The 6154-nt window shown below is 40.8% G+C and overlaps 1 long non-coding RNA gene across 1 annotated transcript; it reads left to right on the top strand.

The window, feature by feature from the left end:
- The first annotated feature begins 1775 nt into the window (after window positions 1-1775).
- Window positions 1776-4637, top strand: LOC115462328. The gene is made up of 3 exons (XR_003940820.1): window positions 1776-1863; window positions 3167-3171; window positions 4602-4637. It is a non-coding gene; the product is annotated as an uncharacterized LOC115462328 (long non-coding RNA).
- The last annotated feature ends 1517 nt before the right edge of the window (window positions 4638-6154 follow it).

Here is a 6154-nt window from a genome sequence, read left to right as displayed (position 1 = left end):
TAGCATATGTTATTGCTGTGTCCGCTTTGTGGAAGGAAAGTGAGAGTAAATATGAATGTTGGGCCTGATATTCAAAAAAAGCTAACAGCAGTTCTATAAAGTGGTGCTAGAGGCAGGAAGCACTTATGCATGTGAAAGGTGCCATGAAATTGATAGGCACTTATGTGCCCTATTCTGCGATTTCTATTCCATTTTAAACTTGCGATCCAAAGCGGATCACAGAGCAAAGAGGTATCCCAACCGGATAGAATTATATTAAAATCAATAATCTAATCTTAATAAAAAATATCCTAAGTCATTTTTATAAAACATAACATTAATAAACAAACAAATAAGTTTTTAAGACCTTTTGAAAAGAACTGTAAGGAGTAGTTAAGCAACTGTTGTAAGTAGACTATTTGGTATTTTTGTGCCTGGGAAAGCCAAAGAATGCTCCCAAACAGACTTCAATCACTTGTTTTTTTACAGAAGGGACATCGAGAGACACATTTTTAGAAATCCTTAGATGCCCTCTATAACACCATAAACACATTTATAGACCAGACAGGCTATTTTAAATTGAATTTGAGGTTGAGACGCAAAAATGTCAGCTAAACGTAAAAAGCTATTCCTCCAGGTGTGGGCCCTGTATATACGAATGTTGAGCCCCAGAGGGAGAAGTCTGCTTGTTAACACATGTTAAGTATCGCAGTAACCTATCAGAGGCTCTTGAGGATACCCCCAGTTTGGCTTTGTTCATTAAAGGGAGAATGGGAAGGAGGGCAGCGGGAAAGGGTAGGGGGGGTAAGGGAGGGCGGGAGGATAGGGGAGAGGGGGTACATAGTTTAATGGGTACAGGAACTGTAGGAAGAGCATAGAAGCACTGTATGACTTTAAAAGCATCCCTAGATGAGGAGGGGACTATTGGTGAAGGGTCATCAGACACAAGGTCCTTTGCCATTTGTGATGTATTATTTTGAATTGTTATATGCCTTCTGCAATATGCTTTCACTTGGATTGTCAATGCACCTACATTATATATTAGAAAGTTTACTACATTGATTCAAACATAATAGGGAAAATAAACATGGGGGGGGGGGGGTTAAAATGATAAAAGTTTGAAGACTGTCAGTAGTATTATAGAAGTTTTGCTCCACTTATTTGTTATGCTCCTACCTTGAGAATAATAAGACTGTTTGTGACAGTGTTGTGTAGAGGAGAAATTGTGATTTCTGACTTGTTCTCAATAAAAACGTTGAAACATAAATTGAATTTGAGGTTCTAATCTTAGTCAAGGTAAGTTATTCAACAGGGGGCTAACTTCACAAAACCTGCCTAATCCAAAATTAGTCTAGCAGCTGTATTCTGCAGAAGTATGAGTTGCCGCATTTGTTGTTTATTTATGCCGCAATATAAAGAATAAGGAAAGATCCCCTATGGAGAAAAATACAGTCCAAAAAGTAGGGAAGGGACGTAGGTCAACCAAAAACAAGTAGGGCTCCAGAGGTAGGTAGATAAAAAAAATTTATTGCCAAAAACAAGTAGGATGGACTTGACAAGGTCCTGAGTTTCGGCAATAGAATTCCTGCTTCAGGAATCAAAGTATCTGTAATACTGTCTCAAAATCTTTCCACTGAAAGGATATAATACCAAAATGACTGCTACAACAGTTAATCCTTATCAGCAGAAAAACGTTGGAGTCCTAGTTGTTTTTGGTTGACCTGCATCCCTTCCCTACTTCGTTGGACTGGACTGCAATATAAAGAATTACAATAATCCAATAATGGAAGCAAAATTGCCTATGCTATTGTTCAAAATCCACCAGGGTTTAAGGATGCCCTAATAGCTCTCAATTTCCTTAGATGAAAAAAAGAATTTCCTTATGTAACAGGGGGTAGAAAGAGAAAAAAAATAGAAAAGTTTTTTTTATTTATTTTTACCTGGGAAGGTCCGCCTAGGGGGGCTCCTGGCGTCGATGACTGGGAGCTGAAGAGAAGGGAGGGCGCTGTTGGAGGAGCAGTGCCGTTTTTGAGCTCCCGGGGACGATTGGGCATGGCCCCGGGAGTGGAGAGAGACACTGGGAGCGGGGAGTCCGCTGTTTGGGGCCGGGTTTGGGTCTGGCAGGTTGTTTTGGGCCCGTTGTTGTGTTCGGGGCTGGTCGTCGAATCGAGCGCTGGAGAGGGAGCGCTGGAGAAGGAGCGCTGGAGCGATGCGCTGTGGGCAGCGCGTTGGGGTTTTGCGGGCCGATTTCGGCCGAGGAGGGGGCCGTTTCGTGATTGGAGCCAGAGGAAGATGGCCGGCGATTCGAGGGAGTCGTGCGTGAGCGTGCATGAGGCAGCGCGCCTCATGCACGAATCGGCGGCGCGCGGTTTAGCGAGTAGGCCGAAGCCGGGGCCTAGATTTTGGGCCGGCTTCGGAGCTTTTTTTGTTTTGGCTCCGTTTTCGCGTAGGGACGTCCGGGACCAGAACCCAGGGAAGCCATCGAGTGAGGAGAACATCCCGGATCAGGTAAGGGGTTACTTGACCCAAAATGTTAATTGGTTGATTTTTAATTTACATAAATTGGGTTTTTTATTTTTAAAAAAATCGGGGGTTTGACGGATTGGAAATATTTTTACATATTTGGGATCGGGGTATTTTTGTTTATTTTTGGGGTGGGTTAGTTTTTAAATTTAAATATTTTTAGGGGGTATTTTGGAGGGGTGCTAGTTTGAAGGGGTTAATAAAGGGGTAAAATTTTAAATTCGACGTAGCAGGTAGAGGGGAAGGGGATTGAATTTTTAGAGTGGTTTTAAATTATTTTGGGATTTTTGAGGGGGGTTTAGGAGAGATAATTGCGGGCGGACTGAAAAAAATGGTATTTTTAAATTTTAAAAGCAGGATTTAATAGGGAATGGGAAGTTTAATTGGTGTAGAAATTTTGGGGTGATTCGGATATAGTTTTATAGGGTTTTTATTTAATTTTATTACTTTTCCATTAGTTTCTATGGGGTTAAAATGGGGATTTTGCACTGCTGGCCAGAATTCCGCTGGTCAGCAGTGGAGAGTGGAATGTTGGTTCTAGTCAGGGATTGGCTGGAAAGGTCTTGGAACGCAAGCCAAGGCTGGGTTGGAACGCAAGCCAAGGGGTTACCAAGGCAACCGGGGTGTTGCAGTTGGTCAGAGTGAGATTGTTGGTCAGAGAGAGTGGAGGTGTTGAGGAGGTGCTGGTAGTGAGGGGAGGGTTTTAAAGGTAAAAGTTAGGATTTTGGGGGAAATTTCTAGGGATTGTTGGTGAATGAAAGTAAGGTGTGTAAGGAGGGTGTGATTTCTAGTATAAGTTTTAAAATTTTGTTAGGTTTGTATGAACTGGGGTACAGGGTAGGAGTTAAGTGGAATTTGTTAATAAGGGGTTATTGGGGTAATAGTAATAGTAGCTTTAGGTGTATTTGGGTAAGGTTTTAGGGATAAATTTAAGGAATAATTCAAGGGAGGTAGAGTAATAGTTAAAGGAAAATTTACCAATGGGAATTTGAATAACTGTGATTGAGAATTGTGCAAGAGTAATTGTGTGAAAGGGACGGTCAATCTCTCTCTGAATAAGTAGGGAAAAGAAATCAATAGCATAGGCACTGGAAAGTAAGGGCCATTTATTTATATTGATTTTACTTAAATAGAGCCCACAGTTCCGCTGTTGACAGCACTCCCTGATAAAGATTATTAAAAGAAGAAAGTAGGAAGAGTAAGGTTTTCCTTCCAATTATTTTAATTAAGAGAGAGGTGAAGGAGGAAGACCAAAGAAAAAGTGAAGAAAACCGGACAACTCACGAGCTCCAACGCAAGCAAGGCCGGGAAGAAAAAGAAACAAAGCTTCGACAGCTAAGTAACTGTATACACTGAACAAGAAACATAATAGGAAAGAGGCATACACAGAAACACATGAAAGAAAATAAAAAAAGAGATACTTACCCAAAGTCCATGGCAAAGAAAAGTGACTGAAAACCTGAAAAGAGAGCAAAGCAAAGAATCAAATTCTTGTCAGACTATACTCACGTGAATGATACATAATAACATTTACATTTCCTAAGGAACAGATTGCAGAAAAAGACACTTATCTGAATGTGCGCTAGATACAAGTAGATGTTGGTATCTGTAGGAAGATAAAAAGTTATTAGTATATGTTTGGTTATAGAGTTTTAAGCAAAATTTGATTTACTGTACAAGAAAGTTGAGTTTATGTTCGTTTTAAATGCTTTAGTTATTAAATTAAACTTGTTTAAACAACTTGGGAAAATAAGTTTGTTCTCCTTGATCAGAAAAATCCTGAACTTTAGTTTTCATTCCTCTTCCGTCCTTTGAGGGCGGAAGACGAGGATAGTATCCTGCACTAGTCCCCTAATCCTGAGTGTGTTTTCTGACAGCATCCACGACTATAACATCGCTGATTTGAGACCACATTTCTGGGAATTAACCCTGTCTGGGGGGGGGACTAGGTACACTTACCAAAGCATTATCAATAGAAATCAAACAAAATAAAACATGGAAAAGAAAATAAGATGATACCTTTTTTATTGGACATAACTTAATACATTTCTTGATTAGCTTTCGAAGGTTGCCCTTCTTCACTCCTCTACTTACCAAAGCATTAATCTGGTGTTCATAAAATAGCTTAAATCTAAAATTATACCAAGTACTTTTGATTTATTATCAAATTTTAAAGAAGTATACGAGGAAAGATTTATTATTTCAGAAGAGACCTTCTGCTGGTCACCAAACCTTACTAACTTTATTTTCTGCATATTCAGTTAAAGAAAGTTAGTTGTTCTGTCAAGTAGTGCATAAGTGCCATAGGACTGGATTCTATAAATGGCGCCAAAACAATAGCGCTTAACGTTATTCTATAAACCATGCTTACAGTTAGGCGTGGTTTGTAGAATAGCGTTTAGCACCTGTAACTGTGACTACACTTAGGCGTGACTATTTACACCAATGAAAACCTCACGTAAATCCCCACCTATAAATTAGGTGCGGATCTCCCTAATTCTATAACAACGCATATAAATTTTAGGAATGCCCCCAACCCGCCCATGCTCTCCTACAGCCATGTACTTGCACCTCTTTATAGAATACACCTAAAAAAGATGCGTGCATAAATTCTAATTATTGCCAATTAGTGCCGATAATTGCTTGTTATTGTCCAGTTATCAGTTCTTATTCACTCGTTATTCAATTAAATTGCACACGCAAATTGGACACACATTCAAGTTTGTGTGTGCAACTCAAAGCGCTATGTATAGAATCCAGGGGATAGTATCTAACTGCAAAGGGTTGCATACTCATGAGTTGAGAGTGCATGGGCCATGGGCATGACTCCCAGTTATGCCCATAGTTTATAGAATACTGTAAACTACACACAGCATGTGGCACATTTAGATTTGCCAACTTATGCTTGCGCAAGAGGGCACACCTATATATAGTGTACCAATGTCGACCCTATAATATAACAATCTATAACAGAATCTTAGGGCCAAAAGTGTTCTTATTAGATATTCCATCACTATTATGCTTGCATCGTATTACCGTATTTTTCGGACTATAAGACGCACTTTTTTCCCCCAAAATTTGGGAGGAAAATGGGGGGTGCGTCTTATAGTCCGAAGGTAGCGTTTTTTGACCTCCGTTCCGTACTTACAGGATTCCGTGTTCCCTGGTGGTCTAGTGATGTCGGGGCAGGAAAGAGCCCCCTCTTTCCTGCCCATCGCACTGCTCTCCGTGCTTCTCAATGCTTTCCGACGGTCTCGGCGAGATTCAAAATGGCCACCGAGAATCTCGGCGGCCATTTTGAATCTCGCCGAGACCGTCGGAAAGCATTGAGAAGCACGGAGAGCAGTGCGATGGGCAGGAAAGAGGGGGCTCTTTCCTGCCCCGACATCACTAGACCACCAGGGAACACGGAATCCTGTAAGTACGGGACGGAGGTCCAAAACCCGGACAAGACGCACCGGAGCACCTAGGTTTTAGAGGAGGGAAAGAGGAAAATTTTTTTTTTCCTATTTCCCTCCTCTAAAACCTAGGTGCGTCTTATGGTCCGGTGCGTCTTATAGTCCGAAAAATACGGTATATCTCTGTTATCTGAATTTCAGTGCTGTTAAAGTTTTGATCCTGGTTCATGGTAGTCCTATTATTAGGTTTCAAT

The sequence above is a fragment of the Microcaecilia unicolor genome, chromosome 2 (assembly GCF_901765095.1).
Source record: "Microcaecilia unicolor chromosome 2, aMicUni1.1, whole genome shotgun sequence".
Lineage (NCBI taxonomy): Eukaryota > Metazoa > Chordata > Amphibia > Gymnophiona > Siphonopidae > Microcaecilia > Microcaecilia unicolor.
Note: the sequence above shows the minus strand (reverse complement) of the source record. Positions and strands in the feature narration are given on the sequence as shown.